Below are 20,845 nucleotides of genomic sequence, written 5' to 3' on the forward strand. Positions count from 1 at the left end.
GCCGCTCCTCCCTTCTCGCCCGCTTGCCGCCGCCGCCGCCGCCGGAGCGCCCTCCGCATCCCCTCCTCCCGCCGCCTCCCCGCCCCCCGCGCCGCTCGGGCCTCGGCTCACAGAGGCGCGCGGCCGCCTCCGCCCCCGACCCGGCCGCGGCCCCCGCCTCGGCACCCCGCCGGCATCCTCAGGCCCGGCCTCGTGAGCTGCCCTTTACTGTGGGGGCCCTGGCTCCCCTTCCTCACCTAAAATTCTCTCTGCGTCCCCTCCCTCCCTGGCGCCTGGAGCCGCATCCAGCCCGCGGTCCCTTCGCCCGACCTGGGTGGCATGCGGTCCTCCCTCGCCCCTTGCTTGGGTTCCTGCGCCCCTAGTCCTAGCTCCCCTCTTTTGTATCCCCCTTTAATCCCCCATCCCCCCATTCAACCCAACTTCAGCCCCCGCGCTGCGCCCCCCTTCCCTGGCCCGGCTCGATTGGCCGCTTCCTGAGCTGTCAGACTTGAGTCCGGCGCTCTTATTGGGCGATTCTCGGGCCGGGCGGCTGTGCCGAAGGAGGGCGCACCGGGCCGGGGGCGCCCAGGCAGCGACTGCCGCAGGGAGCCGAAGACCAGAGTCCCTGGAGGGCCAGAGGGGCCCAAGAGCCAGACCCGGAAATGGACGGGAGAGATGGAGAGACTGAGGATCTCTGAGGCCCAGGAAGACAGTTACGGGAAAGATGGAGATGCAGTTGGTGAGGCCGATGCAACCAGGGCTGGGCGGACAGGAATGCTTTGGTGGATAGTTACAGAGCAAGAACCCCGCAGACAGCATTACGAACACCTGGCGTTTGTGAAGAGCTCTCTTTGCTCGTTCATATGTTGTTGTTATTATTATTGTTGTTGTTGTTGTTGAAATCTCATTTGATTCCCCTCAATAACCCTGGGTTGTGACAGGGAACAGTGTCCAGGTGATTATTCCCAGTTTACAGGTGTAGAAACTAGAGCTTCAGAGCTTAATTAACTTGCCATGGGCCGCACAGTTCTCCTGACTTGGAACGCAAAAATCTTTCGTCAGCTCCAGGCTGGCTCCTTACCTAGCAAGGTGTTATCAGGAGGGATAGGCACCAGAGTAAGGTGGACATGCCCCGCTGGAGGGGGGCCAGATGCTCCTACACAGCGATTAAGAGGCAGGAGTGGAGAGGAATTTTCTTTGGGTTAAAGGACCTAGGCCTGTGGAATGAGGTACCTATCCAATTCTTCCCCCAAGCAGTCCGGCTGGAAGTTCCCACAGCCTTAACTCTGGACGGATGGGGAACAGTCACCTCTAATCCCGGGAGGGAGAAACAAGCTTCACTTTTTTCCTCCAGCTCTCCCTGTGGAGCTTCTGACAAAGAGACTAGAGGCCTGGGTGAGCCTCCCATCCTTTCTCTATCGGTCATCTCTTTGGAAATTGAAAGATAAACCTTCCCAGAGTTGCAAATTGGGAGGAGAACCATTCCAAGAGATCTGAATAAACTAACCCTAGAGTATTCCATCGTTTGAGTAATCAATCCCTGCTTAGCGAAGACTTAAAAAGCCTGAAGCCTGAATTTAGCCAACAAACACTCAAAGAGCACCCTCTATGTGCAAAGCACCATGCTAGGTGCTTCAGGGATGGAGAGGTTACCCACCTCTGGTTACAGTCGGGGAGGGAGAGCAGCTAGATGCCAACTCCAGTTCAGAACACAATTCAGTCCATATTCAACAGAGGACCAGAGAGAGTGTTTTGGGGGGTTGGAGAGACAAGGCATTAATTCCTACTGTAGGCACCAAAAAGAGGTTGAATCTGGAGCCAGCAGAATAGGAGTCAAGAGAAAAAGAGAATGGACTGATACTAAGCCACAACAATAAGTCTATGAATCTTATTGTCATATAACCCTTTTGAGGAAGATGTCATTTTCCCCACTATAGATATGAGAAAACCAAAACAGAGAATCAAAGTTTGCCCAGTTTGTAGCAGAATGAAACCTAGGTTCAGTCTACTTGTACTCTACCACACAGCCATGTAACAAATATGATATAAGAACACCCAGACTGGCAGCTGCATGGACAGAAACCAGATGACCTGAGGTATTAGGGTGGTTGGGTTCCATCTTTGATCTCCTTCTCATTCCCTAAGCTCTCCCTAGGTCATTCCTTTCCATTTTATTCACAATTTTTTTATAACCATCATCTTATAACAAAAGCTATGTATGATTAAATGTGGGAAAACTAGAAAAAAGAAAGACAAAAGAGAGCACTTATAAATTACAACACCTAGCAAGAACCATTAACATCTTAATTTTTCTCTTAAAAAACGGGACTTTTTACAAAGAGTTGTAGAATCTGCTTTTTTTCTACTTAGCAAAATATGTGGATTTTTTTTAATACCAATAAGCATCCATCTACAATACCCATTTTTTTGTCTGAGCAGAATTCCATTGCATGAATATAGCAAAATTTATTTAACCAGTCTCCTACTGTTGGACATTTTTCACTGTCATAGCAGTTTATAAAAAGTTTCCACTCTTTTACTGTTATAAACAATGAGCATTTTGTAGATAAATCTTCACACACATCTTTAATTGTATCCTTAGGAGAAATTCCTATGAGTACTATTGCTGAGCCAAAAGATAAACATCTTTTCACTAAGGTATTTCTGAAATCTGAATCTTAAGCCCCTGCCTCCCCTTCTCAGTTCCAGTCTTACCTACCCCTGTCCACTGGAGAAATCCCTATGGCTGTTCCTTGGTATCCACCAATACCCTAGATTCATTTTGCATAAAACTAAGGTCACCACCCAAGAAGCTTTCTCCTTCATCTGTTTTCTCACCCCTGGTGGAATTACCATCTACCCGAATCCTGGATCTTAGACCAGTGAGCCCTCTTGTCCCGATTCCCATAGTCCTGCAACCATACCCATGTCTTTTCACATCTGTCTCTTCCACGTTCTCTGGCTACTACCTTTGCCCAGGTCCTCCCTTCTCCTTGCCTGGCCAGTTACCAACTCTCCCTTCTTGCCATCCAGTCTGTCCTCCACTTTGTTCCCATCTGATCATACATGTCATGCCCAACTGCAAACTGTCCAAAAAACTTCGTCAGCTTTCAGTATCCACCACCTCCCCACATCATCTAGCCACCCCTAAAGGATTCTTTAAACCTCTGCAGAGATCACTCTTCACATACACCCCCAGCACAACCAAATTTATAGCACCTCTGCGATGCCTCTCTAAAGCCTCTTCCCTCCCGCGCTCCCAATCCCAGGCTAGGCACTCCCTCTTCCTCAGCTCCCAGCACACCTTGCTTTTCTCTTTTATTGCACTTGTCACATTGTATTGTCTTGACTTGTTTTCAGAACTGTTTCCACAGTCTGTTGAGCTCCTTGAGGGCAGAATTGATATCTTTCTCATTCTTGTGCCTGGTACCTGGCATATAGGAGGTACCCCTTAGCTGTTTGTTGGATAAACAAATGGTACATCTGGGGAATAGTGATGAGAATGGAGTCTGAGGGGTGGGGTGGGGTGCAGGGAGTGCACTGGCAACTGTGCGTGAAGATGGAAAAGTGGGTTGGGCTCCTTAATACTCTGTTGGAGGAGCGTGGGCTTCAGTTTAAAAACAGGGAAGAGTGCCTGAATTGGGGGAAAAAGGTTGGGCTGTTATGTTTTGGGAGGCAGACTCTGGCAATGTTGTAACTAGCTTGGAAAAGCAAGATTTAAAAGCAGAGGGGACTAGTTAGGAAGCTATGTCAGAGAAGGTATAGATGGAGCCCAGAAGTGGCATGGCGATGGGAATGATGCCTTTGGCTGGAGGACAGCTGTGAAGGGCTGACAAGGAAACCCAGGGGTTGTCTATGGCCATACCACCCTGACCGGGCCTGATCTCTCGTCTGATCTCAGAAGCTAAGCAGTCAGTGTCAGGCCTGGTTGGTACTTGGATAGGAAACCCAGGGGTCAACCAGTGTGTCGAGGAGGAGTTCGAAAGGTCAGATGAAAACCCGAGAGGGGTGGGGGTCACAAGGGCAAAAGGCAGAAAATTTTTTTTTTTTTTTTTTTTTTTTTTCTTTCAACATGACTCTTTTTTTTTTTTTTTTTTTTTTTTTTTTAATTTTATTTTATTTTTAAACTTTACATAACTGTATTAGATTTGCCAAATATCAAAATGAATCCGCCACAGGTATACATGTGTTCCCCATCCTGAACCCTCCTCCCTCCTCCCTCCCCATTCCATCCCTCTGGGTCGTCCCAGTGCACCAGCCCCAAGCATCCAGTATCGTGCATCGAACCTGGACTGGCAACTCATTTCATACATGATATTTACATGTTTCAATGCCATTCTCCCAAATCTTCCCACCCTCTCCCTCTCCCACAGAGTCCATAAGACTGTTCTATACATCAGTGTCTCTTTTGCTGTCTCGTACACAGGGTTATTGTTACCATCTTTCTAAATTCCATATATATGCGTTAGTATACTGTATTGGTGTTTTTCTTTCTGGCTTACTTCACTCTGTATAATAGGCTCCAGTTTCATCCACCTCATTAGAACTGATTCAAATGTATTCTTTTTAATGGCTGAATAATACTCCATTGTGTATATGTACCACAGCTTTCTTATCCATTCATCTGCTGATGGACATCTAGGTTGCTTCCATGTCCTGGCTATTATAAACAGTGCTGCGATGAACATTGGGGTACTCGTGTCTCTTTCCCTTCTGGTTTTCTCAGTGTGTATGCCCAGCAGTGGGATTGCTGGATCATAAGGCATGTCTATTTCCAGTTTTTTAAGGAATCTCCACACTGTTCTCCATAGTGGCTGCACTAGTTTGCATTCCCACCAACAGTGTAAGAGGGTTCCCTTTTCTCCACACCCTCTCCAGCATTTATTACTTGTAGACTTTTGGATTGCAGCCATTCTGACTGGCGTGAAATGGTACCTCATAGTGGTTTTGATTTGCATTTCTCTGATAATGAGTGATGTTGAGCATCTTTTCATGTGTTTGTTAGCCATCTTTATGTCTTCTTTGGAGAAATGTCTATTTAGTTCTTTGGCCCATTTTTTGATTGGGTCATTTATTTTTCTGGAGTTGAGCTGTAGGAGTTGCTTGTATATTCTCGAGATTAGTTGTTTGTCAGTTGCTTCATTTGCTATTATCTTCTCCCATTCTGAAGGCTGTCTTTTCACCTTGCTAATAGTTTCCTTTGATGTGCAGAAGCTTTTAAGGTTAATTAGGTCCCATTTGTTTATTTTTGCTTTTATTTCCAATATTCTGGGAGGTGGGTCATAGAGGATCCTGCTGTGATGTATGTCAGAGAGTGTTTTGCCTATGTTCTCCTCTAGGAGTTTTATAGTTTCTGGTCTTACGTTTAGATCTTTAATCCATTTTGAGAGAAAATTTTTTTTTTGTCTACAATGGGTCTTAGTCCCGGCTGGCGGCCCTTGGGCTCTTTGTTGTTGCTGTGAGCACCTTTCTCTAGTTTTGGTAATGGCGGCTACTTTCCAGTTGTGATGCATAGGCTTCTTATTGCAAATGGGTCTCTTGTTGTGGAGCACAGGCTCTAGGGCACATTGGCTTCAGTAGTTGAGCACGGCTCAGTAGTTGCAGCTCTTGGGTCTAGACTGCCGTCTAGTAGTTGTGGTGCAGACTTAGTTGCCTTGCAGCATGTGGGATCTTCCCCGACCAGGGATCAAACCCATGTCCCTTGCGTTGGCAGGCAAATTCTTAACCAATGGACCACTCAGGAAATCCTGAAAGGCAGAGGTTTTGAAGAGCAACTCAGGATGGGCACCTGGCTGTTGTTATCAGATAGGAGCTGACCCAAGGACCACCTCGGGGCTCTGTCTGAAGTGAGCACTTGGTTTGCAAGGAGAGGTACCTATGCACTCCAGGGCACAGCAGGCCCTTTGGGAGATCTGCAGACCCTTTTTCTAGCCATCTGCCCCTTGTACCTCAGTTACCCTTCAGGACTTCATTCTTCATTTCCCACAGACTTCTTTTTGAAAGAATAGTTGTATTTTGGAAATTAAAATACTAATATTTTAGAATGTTTAGAAATATTTGTAGAAGTGAGTCTCAGTAATCCTTTTTACCTAAAAATACCTTCCTTCCTCACAGCGCTTCCTCACAGTGGGATAGTATAAGCACTATCTCACCATTAAATAGTCATGCTTTGGGATGACAATCATTCCCTAAAAGTGAATGCAGAAAATCTAGGGACAGAAAGTAGATTAGTATTTGTTTAGGCCTAGGAAAGAGGAGGAATGGAAAGTGATGGCTAATAGGTAAAAAATTTCCTTGGAGGGTTGGGTCATGAATTAGATAATGGTGATGTTTGCACAACTCGAGAAAAATACTGAAAGTCATTGAATTGCCCTTTAACCCAACTGGGTGAACTTTGTGGTATATAAATTATATTTCAAGAAAGTGGTTGAGGGGCTTCCCTGGTGGCTCATGGATAAAGAATCTGCCTACCAATGCAGGAGACATGAGTTCGATCCCTGATCTGAAAAGATCCCATATGCATCAGGGCAGCTAAACCATGGCATCACAACTATTGAGCCTGTGCCCTAGTTGGGAGCTGCAATTACTGAGCCCACATTCCACAAGTATTGAAGTTCAAGTGCCCTGGAGCCCATGCTCTGCAACAGGAGAAGCCACCAAAATGAGAAGCCTGAACACTTCAACTAGAGAGTAGCCTCCTGCTTACTACAACTAGAGAAAAAGCCCGCAATGAAGACCCAGCACAGCCAAAAAAAATCTGGTTGAAAAATTTATTGCAGATGCTTCTGGGAGATTGAAGGATTTATGCCAGGACTGCCAGTCATTATTGTTAGTGTAGACAAGTTTACTCAGGCTTCTCCCTCTAATGCCAAAACAAGCTTTTCTCACTGAGAGAAAGGTTGCTTGCTCTTTAGGAGCAGGAATGGGTTAGGGAGAGGAACAAGAGAACACTTGAGACCGCTAAGCACCTCCAAGGCAAATGGAAGCAGAAGAGGGCGTGGGCCCAGGAGCAGGAAGGAGGAGTGCAGAAATGACAGCCAGTTAGGAATTGGAGGTTAAAAATAAACTTCCCCTACTGCCTGGGCGAGCCCGAAGAGGTCTTCACAAGGAAATAAAGAACTCTAAGGACCCTAGGCTTTCTCAAGGGTGGAAGAATCTTAAAGATCATCTAATTCCCCGGGTCGGTCCCTGGGTCAGGAAGATTCCCTGGAGGAGGAAATGGCAACCCACTCCAGTATTCTTGCCTGGAGAATTCCATGGACAGGCTGCAGTCCATGGGGTCGCAAAGAGTCAAACACAACTGAGCAACTAACGCACAATTCCCCAAAGGTATGTCACCCTCCTCTGGATTATTTGCATTTTGAGAGCAAGCCCTATGCCTAAAACTAGATGACTTACCTTTCCTTTGAGGAACTAACTTACTATCCCCAAGTCAGAGAGTAGTTAACAGGATGGAACATTGTGTGTCTGGAGGTAGGTCAACCATGGAGGCGTGGGGCCCCGTGTCTTTGCTACTGGGCACAGATGGCTGAGGTTCCTGGGAGCCACCCTCCACCCTAACCCATCCCCCACAAGGAGTTCTGAGGAGGAACCAAGGACCTCTGACTTCCTTAGCTTGGAAATTGGGGATGGTAGTTTGTAATTGACCATAGGGAATTAGGCCCTAGATTTTTCCAGACTCTACACTCACCTCCAGACCTCGGGCCTCAGGGAACAGGAAATACTCAAAGAGCTCAGATTGTAGCAGAGGTGGAAATGGCTGATAATAGCTTGATCTGCCACTCTCGCAGGTGTTGACATTTGCATTTTAATGGAGGCGGTTAATGCCTTCAGCTGAAGGAGTGACTAATATGTTCTTCCAACTGCTGCTGGAGGTAATGGGAGACCCTTTGTGGCCCAGGGCATTTTAAATGCCCTCTAGTCACAATACTAGATTACTCCTGATGGGCAGCTGCCAACCCTTTGGATTCTAATATCCATATTCCATGCTTTATCTTTGATCCTGTTCTTGATTTTGCTTTCTTGAACTTACTTCTGAATGTCATTTTCCTGAAAGTATGGGAACATCCTTATGAACCAGTTATTCTTTAAACACTCATAAACTAATTGTCCATTTCAAGCAGAAAACTTGTGCTGGACACAGTTGAGTGGCGGGAACCCAAGAAGTATGCCAGCAAAATGCCATCCTCAAGACGTTGGAGGTGAGAAAGTCACAGAAAGCTAGAGAACAGCGCAGCGCCAGGGGAGATGGGCCATGCAGCTTATGCCAAGCGCTACTTAAACAAGGAGGCTGAGAACTATCGGAGGAAGTGTTCTGATAGGCTTGGGTGAGCAAGAAGGGCTTCTCGGAGAGGTGAGAAGCCGAAAGTATGTGTGGGAGTTGGATATACAACAACTGAATGGAGTTTTGAGGATTCAGAACATTCCTCTAGTCACAAAAGACCACGTATTTTATGATCCTATTTATATGAAATGTCCAAAAGAGGAAAATCTATAGAAACACAAAAGAGATCAGTGGTTGCCTAGAACTTGGAGGGAATGGATGGGGGAGATGGGGATTAATTACTCATGCATACAGTGGGAGGGTGAAAGCTGTTCTGAGATTGTGGGGATGGTTTCACATCTCTTCTGCTAAGTCACTTCAGTTGTGTACGACTCTGTGCGACCTCATAGACAGCAGCCCACCAGGCTCCCCCGTCCCTGGGATTCTCCAGGCAAGAACACTGGAGTAGGTTGCCATTTCCTTCTCCAATGCATGAAAGTGAAAAGTGAAAGTGAAGTCGCTCAGTCGTGTCTGACTCTTTGCGACCCCATGGACTGCAGCCTTCCAGGCTCCTCCGTCCATGGGCGTTTCCAGGCAAGAGTGCTGGAGTGGGGTGCCATTGCCTTCTCCGATATCTCTAACTATACTAAAAAAAATTGCATTTCATACTTTGAATGGGTGAACTTTATGAGGTATAAATTATATCTTAATAAAGCTGTTTAAAAATGGGGGAAGTGGGATCCAGAAAGACCATTCCTTCAGTAATTCCACTTCAGTTATACCCTAGTTTCAGGTTCCTGGTCTTTTCCTGTATGAAGGCTCTTTCTTTCTTTTTTGCTGCACTGCACAGCTTATGAGATTTTAGTTCTCCAACCAGGGATTGAACCCAAGACCTCGGCTGTGAGAGTGTGGAGTCCTAACCACTGGACTGCCAGGGAATTCTCTGAAGACTCCTCCTCTTTTTTTTTTGCCGTGCCACATGGCATGTGGGATCTTAGTTCTCCAACCAAGGATCAAACCTACATCCCCTGCCTTGGCAACATGGAGTCTTAACCACTGGACTGCCAGGGAAGTCTCTGAAGGCTCATTTTCAAGGTAAAAAAATTTCCAGGACCTCAACGTGGTGTTTATGTACCTTTAGTTAAGAATATATATAGTGGTTAAAAGCTATTATAAATTTATTAATTGATTTTCATTTGGTAAATGAATTAATACTTTACTAATCCCAGTAGTATTTATATATGCTAGAAAAGTGATTCTGTATTTGTAGCCAAGCATCTTATGCCTACAAACAAGGCTTAGTGGCCCTCTCTCAAAATCTCCTTGGTTCTTTGGGGTTCTCAACCCACAGTTTCAGAATCCTGCTCTGTGCTCTACCAAGGCATGTTTAATTCAGCTTCCCTGTCAGGTGACTGCCTATGGGTGGGGATCCATTAGCAGAAAATATGATACAACTTCCATCCTACGATGTGTCTGCCTCTTCAGCTGCTCAGGCAAAATGGCACCCTTTCTCCTCCCAAAAGCAGTGAGCTTTGCTGAGAGCAGATCCAGCACAGAAGACAGCCAGAGCCGTGCTGGTTGGCAGACACTTGTCTTTAGCAAATGTAATTAAAGTCAGCAGCAAGTAAGTGCCTATTCATTTTTCATTAGAAAAGTCAAAGGCAACCTTCTTGGAAAGCAGCATCATTGAACTTCAGCCTTCGTGTTAAAGCCAGGCTTTCCCTCACTATGTGTATCTTCTTCCATGAGTACACACACAAATGAGTCCACAACCTCTTTCTATTGAGGGTGGGAGAGAAAGAGTCAGAGACCATCAGACCTATAGCCTTCAGAGGTCTTTAGTCCCATCCTCTGTCTCAGATTACCCCAATGTCTATCTGCATATGTAATTGCCTATATATATGTATATGGACCTTTTACAGTTTATAGGTGTCTGTGTTAGTCTCTCAGTCACGTCTGACTCTTTGTGACCCTATGGACTGTAGCCCGCCAGGCTCCTCTGTCCATGGGATTCTCCAGGCAAGAATACTGGATTGGGTTGCCATTTCCAACTCCAGGGGATCTTCCCAACCCAGGGGTCAAACCCATGTCTCTTGCGTCTCCTACACTGGCAAGCAGGTTCTTTACCACTAGCACCACCTGGGAAGCCCATACAATATACTGGTCTCTCCCCAGATTGTGTTTACAGACCATTTGTGTAGTTTGAACCTGATCTTAGATTTCCCTTGGGGAGATGACATTTTAAAGCTCTCTATGATGAATCCTTTTGTAAAGAAAATACAGCGCTTGCACTCTAATCAGTTTGTTTTTTAAGGCAAGGGCAATATTGTCAGTCAAGAAGAGAGAATTCGGGACTGGGGCCCAATCTGGCCCTATCAGCGGACTCCTTGTTGGTAGGCTGAGCCGATTCAACTTGCTTTAGGCATCAGTTAACTCATCTCTTTTCCTCCATATGCTTCCTTACAAAGTCATTTCACCTGATGAGCAAACAGTCTACTTAACACAGGACTGAGGGACGAGCACTAAACTTGGGGTCAGAGTACCTGGAGGTTCTTCACCAGCCCTACCACTTTCCAGCTGCATGATGTCTAACAAGTCACCTGTCTCCTCTCTGAACTGCGGTCCCCAGCAAGGGTGACTACTCTCCTGCCCTTAACAATTTGATGTGAGGATCTAGACAATGATGTGAAATTCCTTTTCAAGTTATTCACCCTTATGTAAACCAGGGATCATTCTTAATAGTAGCAAAATAATAAATTCACTCTTAGTAAAGTCAGATATTCATTTACGAGGTTAGCATGGAAGGCGGCACATCTCTGGGTCTCAGGCTCTTGCATACATTTAGAGATGACTGTGATAAATATTTTTATGTCTGTGCTGCGTGTGTACCAGCTCATCTAGTAGTCTGGGAGATCTGCTCTTTCATCTCTGCTGTGTTCAAAGCAGGGCCCCTAGGGCCATGCAGATGAGGGCTCTGTTCTCCAAGACCTTACCTCTTTCAGGATTCTGGCAGACTGCAGCCTGTCTGCTGTGCAGACTGGGGAGCTGCGCCCTCCTGCCGGCGTGGGCGGTGATTAGAGTGAGTCTGTGAGGAGCTCGAGTGGGGCTGAGTGTTGCTTCTCCTCTTGCCGGCCACTCTGCTTGGCCCTGGAGTGGTTTTGCCCAGTCTCTGTATCACGGACTGTGAATCCGTGATTGGGCATGGCAAGCCAAGCCGTGTTAGCGATCGTGCTGGGGCTGGCTGACCTTCCCCAAGCCAGGATAATCTCTTTCCCTGGCAACAGGCAGAGGCACCAAGGGACAGCGACAGATTGTGAAATCCTGGGGCTGGGCTTTCTAGAATTACTTAAAAAGAGAAAACTGTAACAATACCTTGCATTTGTACTGTGCTCTTAAAAAGAAAGAAAACAGTTTTTAAAAGCTATTCAAGGAGAAGGCAGCATTGGAATTGTCTGGTAGAGAGCAAACCAGATGGGGTAAGAAATGTATTGTCTTATTCTTATCAACTCAGTAACAATGAGAGTGTTAAGAGAAATCTTTCATCCTTACCCACCCACCACCCTCCCCCAACCACCACACACACACAGGTGGGAATACCAAGGAAGAGTATCACACAGCATTAGCTACAGAATGCAACCTAACCTTCTTGACTTTTATCATCACCCTAAAGCAGGCAGTGGATGAAGATGCTGAATGACCTAACAATTTGCTTTGTCCTCCTGAGATTCCAGCATGTAGACATCTCTTCCTGAGACAGACTTTGTGCTCTGTCCTCTGGGGCATACAGAAATATGCTTGATCGCTTGTAGGTCTGAAAGCAGTGAAGAAATGTGGGGGTGGCACATGAGAAACACTGCCATCTTCTTGCGAGGTACCTGCTAAGGATCTTTAAGCCAGGCAGGAGCAGACTCAACAGACAGGACTGGATGGGGCTGCATGTGTGGCCTGGGGAGTTTCAGTGCTGTGTGAAGATTTGAAGAAGACATTTAAAGAAGGCATTTAAAGAAGCAAACTGGCCACTGGGCCAAATGTGGCCAATGCCTGCTCTTAGACATAAAGTTTTTGAAATGCAGTTTTTGAAAGTTGTTGAAACACAGCTACACTCATTTATTTTTGCCTCAGCCTGCTTTTGCACTACTTGCAGAGTTGACTAGTTATGACAGAGACTGGGTGCCCACAAAGCCTAGAATCTTTACTATCTGACCCTTTAGGAAAATTTGCCTCACACCAAACACACAAGAATCAACTCAAAATGTCTTATAGACCTAAATGTAAACCTTAAAACTGTAAGAAGAGTACACAGGAGAAAATCTCTGTGACCTTGGGTTATAAATTTCTTTACTGCAACACTGGTTCATTACTTTTCCAATTATTAAAAAAATTTTTTTTGGTAAATTGGACTCAGCCAAAATTAGGAACTCTTCAAAAATACATTGTTAAATGAATGAAAAGATAAGTCACATACAGAGAGAAATTGTTTGCAGATAAACATACCTGATAAAAAGTTTGTAGGGAGCATCTAAAAAGAACTCTAAACTTGATAATGAGAACAGATTCTAATACAAATGAGTAAAAGATTTGAACAGACACATCACCAAAAAAATGAGTGAATAGGTGAAAATATACAGATAACACATAAGGACATGGAAAAACGCTCAACATCAGTAGTCATCAGGGGAAAACAAATTGAAAATCACAATGAGATACCACCACAAACTATTAGAATGGCTAAAGTTAAAGAGTGACCATACCAAGTGTTGGATACGATATGGAGCAACTGGAACGCTCACACACTGCTGGTAGAAATGTAAAATGATACAACCCCTTGTGATACTCTTCCTTGGTATTCCCACCTGTGTGTGTGTGGTGGTTGGGGGGTGGGGGTGGTGGGTGGCTAAGGATGAAAGATTTCTCTTAACACTCTCATTGTTACTGAGTTGGTAAGAATAAGACAATACATTTCTTACCCCATCTGGTTTGCTCTCTACCAGACAATTCCAACGCTGCCTTCTCCTTGAATAGCTTTTAAAAACTGTTTTCTTTCTTTTTAAGAGCACGGTACAAATGCAAGGTATTGTTACAGTTTTCTCTTTTTAAGTAATTCTATCATGGCAGTTTGTTTGTTTTTTTAAGTTAAGCATTTCACGTACCACATAATCAATCGATTTCACTTCTAGGTATTTACCCAAGAAAAATGAAAGCATATAAGCATATGTCCACACAAAGACCTAATGCTAATGTTCATGGCAACTTTATTCATAACTAAAAGCAACCCAAATATTCATTAACAAATGACTAGATAAACACATTTTACAGATCCATGTAATGGAATACTATTCAACAATAAAAAGGGATGAACTGTTGATATAATGAAAGGAATAAATCTCAAAATGATGATAATAATTATCCCAACTGGAAGAAGCCAGACAAAAGAGTACATACTATATGATTCCATTTATAAAAAAAAATTCTAGAAAAGACAAACTAATCTGTAGTGATAGGAAGCAGCTCAGTGGTTGCCTGTGAATGTCAGGAAGCAGGAGAGATTGATTGAAAGGGAAACTTGGGCTGGGAGATGGCGGTAATAGATACTCATTATCTCGATTGTGGTGATGGTTTCACGTGTGTGTACATATATATGTCAAAACATCAAACTGTTTAAATGTGTGCAGTTTATTGTATGTCATTATACATAACTGCTTCCCTGGTGGCTCAGCAGTAAAGAATACACCCGCAATGCAGGAGACCCGGGTTCAAACCCTGGGTCAGGAAAATCCCCTGGAGAAGGAAATGGCAACCCACTCCAGTGTTCTTGCCTGGAGGACCCAGAGGAGCCTGGTGAGCTACAGTCCATGGGGTCTCAAAGAGTAGGACGTGACTGTGTGACTAAACAACAAAATACATAACTAAATTGACAATAAAACTACTTTTCTTTTTTAAAGTATTTTTTAAACAATTTTATTTAGTTTGTTATGGCTGTGCTGGGTCTTTGTTGCTGCGCGGGCTTTTCTGTACTTGCAGCGCGCGGGGCTACTCTAGGTGCAGTGACTTCTCTTGTTGCAGAGCACAGACTCCAGAGCCTACAGGCTGCAGTCGTTGGGGCACATGGGCTTAGTAGTTGCTGCTCCGGGGCTCTAGAGCACAGGTGTGGTACACGGGCTTAGTTGCTCCTTGACATTTGGGATCTTCCCAGATCAGGGATTGAATCTGTGTCTCCTGCATTGGCAGGCAGATTCTTTACCACTGAGCCACCAGGGAAGCCCTATATAAAGCTATTTTTTAAAAGGAAGAAAAAACCCTGAGGTTGTTTCTTTCTTTAAACACTCTGTGTTATTAGAAGCAGCCAGTTCACTCTCCAGGTTTTATATTCCTTATTCTCACTACAGTGCTTTATCTCCCCAACAACCCTGTCCTCTAAAACCTTAGTTTCCTCCAAAGTGACCACAGGCCACTGCACTGCCACTGTGTGATATGGACTACCTGAGTACTGTCTCCTCATGTTAATAGGATCATTGTTGCCTTTGAATCCAACTAGGTCAGATATCCAACCTCAGATTCTCACTTCCTCCAGAGTCTATTGCTTGCCACCACCCTGGTATCAGTCACTCTATTGATGAGGGTTAATTACAGAGAATGGAATTCATTCTAACTAATTGAAGCTGAGAGCTTCCCAGGTGGCACAGTGGTAAAGAATCCACCTGCCAATGTAGGAGACGCAAGAGACATGGGTTCGATCCCTGGGTCAGGAAGATCCTCTGGAGAAGGAAATGGCAACCCACTCTAGTATTCTTGCCTGGGTAATCCCATGGACAGGGGAGCCTGGCAGGCTACAGTGCATGAGGTCACAGAATTGGACACGACTGGGCGATTGAGCGTGCACACACACACACAATTGAAGCAGGAAAGGAATGTATTAAAAGATGGTGGGGGCAAGTTCAAGGGGGACGTTCTTAGCCGTTTCTGCATATGGGAATTACCTCAGTATGGGGGGGATGACTTGATTGTAGAATAATCCAATCTACATTATCAAAGTGCCTTTGAGATGGTGTCCCCCCAACCCACACCCCACCAACCCCTCTTCTGGTGAAATTTCTAGGAAAGCTCCACTTAGAACTGAGGATAAATGTCTTATTCCAGGGATAATTTTTTGGGGTAGGGAAAGGACAAGGTGAACCTGGAATGCCCTCTTCAGCTAGAAAGCAAAGATGCCCTCAGATTACTGAGGGCATGTCAGAACACAGGACACTGCACATCCATAAGAATGGCTAAAACAAAACAACAACAAAAACTTGACAAGTTCCCAAAAAGTGATTCTGCCTCTCCAGGATGGCTCTGGGATCCAGCCATCTGCTGTGCAGCTAGCACCTGGATATAGACTGAAGATACCGCATCAGCCTCCCTGGAAATCTTTGAGGAAATCAAGGAATGTGTCCTGGTAGAAATCACGAGCTCTGGGTTCTGCTACTAACCTGCCTTGTACCTGTCCCTTTTCCTCCTCTGAGCCTCTGTGTCCTGTGTGTTTAATAAGGGGAGAGGGGACCCTAAGTGTTTTCACACTGAGTTTCCTGGAACCCTAGGACCCCTTGGATTGCCCTGAGACGCTGCAAGAAGAGCCAGGGTTGGGGGTGAGCTCCACCTAGAACAGTTCTGCTTTTGTCTATTTTAAGTTTGGCAGATATAACTCTTAGTTGACAAACTCAGAAGGTTCTGAAAACCAATTCCTCTAGTTTCGAAATTTCTAAATTTCTGACTCACATGACCCATTCTCAGAAGCTGGATGAAATATTCACTCCAAATATTCTTGGAGTTCTTCTCTCAGATCGTGCCTCACTTCTGGGATGCACTGCCCACTAACAAGCCACGTCTCTCCAGTTGTCTCTGTGGGTCCAGTTGTGTCTGCTGGGGCATGGGCACCTTTTGGAAGCGACCACGGTTCCCTCTGCCTTTCTCTTCTCATCCCTCTCTAGCCCATCTTCCACCCTGGGAAAACTCTTTCTAGCCTGGGGTGGGGGAATTCCCTTTTGTGTTTGAGACATTCTCTCAGTCAGTGCCAGTGAATCCCCATCATGGGTAGAATGGTGTCTCCCTAAAACAAGTTATGTTGGAGTCCTAACCTCCAATAATTCAGGATGTGACCAGATCTGGAGAAAGGGCCTTTAAAGAGGTGATTAACTTATATATGAGTCTATTATGGTGGACCCTAAGATAGCAAGGAGATCAAACCAGTCAGCCCTAAAGGAAATCAACCCTGAGTACTCATTAGAAAGACTAATGCTGAAGCTGAAGCCCCAATACTTTAGCCCCCTGATGTGAAGAGCTGACTCACTGGAAAAGACCCTGATGCTGGGGAAGATTGAAGGCAGAAGGAGAAAGCGGTGACAGAGGATGAGATAGTTGGATGGCATCACTGATTCAATGGACATAAACCTGGGCAAACTGCAGGAGATGGTGAGGGACAGGGAAGCCTGGTGTGCTAGAGTCCATGGAGTCTCAAAGAGTAGGACACAACTTGGCAACTGAACAACAGTACAAAGAGTGGGCCCTAATCCAATATGACTGGTGTCCTTATAAGAAGAGGAAACCTGGACACATAAAGGCATAGAGTGAAGACAATGTGAAGAGGCAGAGAGAAGACAGCCATGTACAAGTCAACAAGAGAGGCTTGAAATGCAGAGTTCCCTCATAACCCTCAGAACAAACCAATGCTGCTAACACCTTGATCTCAGACTTTCAGCCTCCAGAATGATGACAATACATTTCTGTTGTTTAAGCCACTCAGTATGTTGTGGTATTTTGTTTGCAGCCCTAGCAAATGAATGCAGATTCCTTATCCCTCTTTTACCTCCCTTGCAAACACTCTTAAGTTCTCCAGGGCACTGTTAGTTCTCCTAACATCTGCTTGAATGGGAGAAAGGGATAGGAAAAAAACAGAAGTAAATATTTCATAATTTCACTCAGCTATACATACACAAGTGAGCAGAGAACCAGAGGCTAAACTGCTTAAAAATCACTGGACTGATGAGTTGATGATTATTGTCACTAGGTGATGGGTCCACGGGGGTTCATTGTACTATACTCTCTACTTCTGTGTATATTTGAAAATTTCCATTATAAACCATTAAAGATGAGAAAGGAGAGAATGAGAAAGAAAGCATCACTGTGTACCACCGGGCCAAAATATGACGAAGGTGCTTCCATCTCTAGAGCTCCTCACGGTAGCATCCGCCCCTCTCCTTGTCCCTTCAAGCCAGACTCTGCTGACAACATCAAGAATTAGCCCTCTCCCGATCCCCAGCTGAGGCCACTGTCGCCAGAGCCCATGCCCGGAGACTCCCTTCCCCAGCCAGGCTTCAGAACTGAGGCTTTTGCAGCCATGGAGCAACTGTACCTGAGCAGAGCAAGGACGGCAGATGGAAACTCCTGGATCCCAGATACCCAGCAAACCTCGTCATTACCTGCGCTGCCTGGCCAGGTCTTCCTGGATGGCTCCTCACTGTAGCTCCTCTCTCTCCCTTCAGGATTTGTTTCCCCTGCATCCTGTTATTACCACTTCTTGTACCAAATAACTCCCCCAATATTACTAACGATCACTCAGATTATATCCTGAGACACATCTACAGTGCCTCATGCCCAGCTCCCCATCACCAAAAGCTCTCCCTGACCCTTGACTCTGGGGCAGGGTGAAAGAACCCATGGAAACAATATTATTTGTGGCATTTTAAATGAGTTTGGGTCACATTACCCCTGGAGCCATGATTAAGTAATCACATGGCAGCCCAACGGTTCTTGGCTTTCTTGTGCCCCATTGCAGGGGCCACTGCTTATGTTTTCTTTTAATTCCTCTTCTAAATTCACTTTTTCCTTTAGAGGCTGTGAGGGCAGAAATTTCCACTGGCAGAATAAGAAAAGGAAAATGGGCTTTTTATGGGATTGATTCAATGAAACATAAGAGAACTGTCCTTTTATTTTAGGTTTATGTTCTTCCCATTTTCTGGTCTTAAAATATCTTTTCTTGCATGAAGCGCTAGTATCAGTGTACCGCAATCTATCAGTTGGGGTTTAATTGCAGGTATAGCAGTCTCTTTAGCTATTTTAAGCAGAAAATAATTTAATACAGGGATTTAGAACATAACAAAATCATTGAAAGGACTGGTGAGCAGAGGTAGATTGGGCTTCTGGGAGTACCTCCCAGAAGACTTGTCCTGCCAGGAGCTCTGCCATCTCTGTCATGATGGGCAGTCTGGGGAGCTGGGAAGTCCCTGGCCCCATCTGCCAGCTCCAGGACCATACCACACCCATCAGTGATCCCTGTGATCCACACCAGCAAGAGTGATGCCACATGTTTGCCCTTTGACCCACCCCAAACTAGAGCTTGGGCCTAGAATCTCTGCTACCGCCACCCCAGGAGAACCAAACTTCTTTGTCCCCTGCTAGTCCAGAAAAGCAGCTGTAGTGCAAAAGCACATGCTTGGCCACTCTCTGCCTTCTCAGTCTCATGCCAGTGCACCTGCCTGGCAGAGGCAGGTCACGGGCACACCCGAAGCTGTAAGGCCTGCTGCCCGAGGGATGGAGCGCTCAATCCAGTCTGCAGTTCTGTGGCTTAATGCCCACATTTTACTCAGGTGTGAAATCCAAAATTTCCAATGGGCAGGGGGTGAGATCAGTTCCCTAGAGCACGCTCCATCAAGGATAGAAATTAAACTGCTCAGATTCATACCTAGTAGCCAATAAGCACAGGGAGAGGGGCTCCTCCTCAGTAGTCACCAAGAGGATATTAATGAAAGCCATGATTAAAATCACCACTACACACCACTGAAATGACCACAAAGAAGAAGAGTGGCAGCACCAAGTGAGTGCAAGGATGTGGAGCGAGGAGCGCTCCTGTTCAATACTGGTGTGAGCCTACATTGATACAAACATTTGGAAAATCGTGTGACGGTACCTACTAAAACGCTAAGTATGGATGGCCTCTGACCCACTAATTCCCCCCAAAACCCATCAAATAAAAACAGGCATGAGAATGTTCATGACATCAGTTTTTAAGAGCCCCAAACTGAAGACAGTCCACATGTCCATCAACAGGAGAATTAATAAATAAGCTGGGATACACTCAGGTATTGAAACACTGGAGAACAATGAGAACTGGCAAACCAAAATCATGTGCAGCTGCACGGGTGGATATTCAGCCAAAAAAGACACAAATGAGGTTACGCCATATGTCTTCATAGAAACAAAGTATAGAAGCATGGTCTTGGGAGTTAGCATAGTGGGTCTCCTTGCAAGTAGATAGGAACTGGTATAAGGAACACAAAGTGGGTTTCTGGGGTGTTGGTTGTGCTTTGTTTCTTGACTGAGACACTGGTTATATGTATGTGGTTACATGTTGGGAATTTTGGTCTTGCTGTACACTTATGATCCATGCACCTTTTAATGTGTGTATATATATATATCAATTAAATGTGCAAAATGAAGCACACAACTTAGCTTTCAGTCTTTCTCTAAGCACCCTCCCTCTTCCCCCACCCCTGCAGATAATAATAATGGTTCCACTTACAGAACACCTCCCATGAGCCACACACCGCACCTCACACTGTTGATTCTCACCATCTCTGGGCCAAGTGGAAGGCTATTTCATGGATGAGGCTCCAGAAATGAAGAGAAATTACACAGCCTGTGCAGAGCCATCCAGTGGACAAGCGGCTGAGCCATGAGTCAAACCCATGACTCTGTGGCTTGTGTCTTTCCTATTCAGAAGCCCATTGCTTCTCTGCTGTGCTTGGTCTCTTTTCCTGGTCTGTAGCCTGCTTGGGTATGTGGTCCTTTGCCAAGGATTTGGCTCTCTCCCTGTCCCCTCCCTTCTGCCCCTTTCCCGGAGCTCCAGGTCTGAAATGCCAGCAGCTGCCACCATCGCCGAGCACTTAGAGGGCAACATGTTGTTCCTTGATGACAAACCTCAGGGAGCCATCAACAGTTACTGTCACCATCCACACGTGGTCTCACATTCCGGAACTTGCCCTTGCCCTTGGGCCAGCTGGTCTCAGGAGCGGTCTGGGCAGTGTTTGGGGGCTCTGCCGCATCAGGGCCTACAGGAGCAGGGCTGGCAGATTTGCACCCATGACTAGCCCCTTGTGGTCTTTGCTTTGCTTGACCATCTTTGGGTAGAGTAGGTTGAGGTCCAGCAGCAGCCAGAGGCCCTGGTGCCATGGCTGGGTCTTGGAGGAAGTTCCTGATGTCCTGGAGAGGCCTCTCCCACAGGCCTTGGTAGTGGTGCAAAGAGTGTGTGCCTTCTGACCCCTACCTGCACTGGCGCTGTCGGTGCCTGGCACTCTGCAGAGAAAGGACATGCCAGGGGCTGAGCTAGGCAGGCACTGAAGGTCAGATGTGGCCGAAAAAGATGCAGTGTCCCTGCCCGCAAGGAGCTAACAGCCTTAGTGGTGAGAGCACCCAACGCTTGTGGAGCACTCCCTGTTTGCTGGCACTGTTCCGATCTGCCTATAAAGGTGTTATCTCACTGAGGCCTTAAGGGAACTCTTTGAGGCAGGTACTCTGATTCCCATTTTATAGCTAAGTCATGTCTGACGTTTTTGCAGCCCCATGAACTGT

At 45.8% G+C, this 20,845-nt stretch overlaps 1 long non-coding RNA gene across 1 annotated transcript; it reads left to right on the top strand.

Moving 5' to 3' along the window:
- The first annotated feature begins 8,117 nt into the window (after positions 1-8,117).
- Positions 8,118-17,980, top strand: LOC129644855 (uncharacterized). The gene is made up of 3 exons (XR_008711018.1): positions 8,118-8,180; positions 9,093-9,337; positions 17,490-17,980. It is a non-coding gene; the product is annotated as an uncharacterized LOC129644855 (long non-coding RNA).
- The last annotated feature ends 2,865 nt before the right edge of the window (positions 17,981-20,845 follow it).

This window comes from Bubalus kerabau, chromosome 2 (assembly GCF_029407905.1).
Source record: "Bubalus kerabau isolate K-KA32 ecotype Philippines breed swamp buffalo chromosome 2, PCC_UOA_SB_1v2, whole genome shotgun sequence".
NCBI lineage: Eukaryota > Metazoa > Chordata > Mammalia > Artiodactyla > Bovidae > Bubalus > Bubalus kerabau.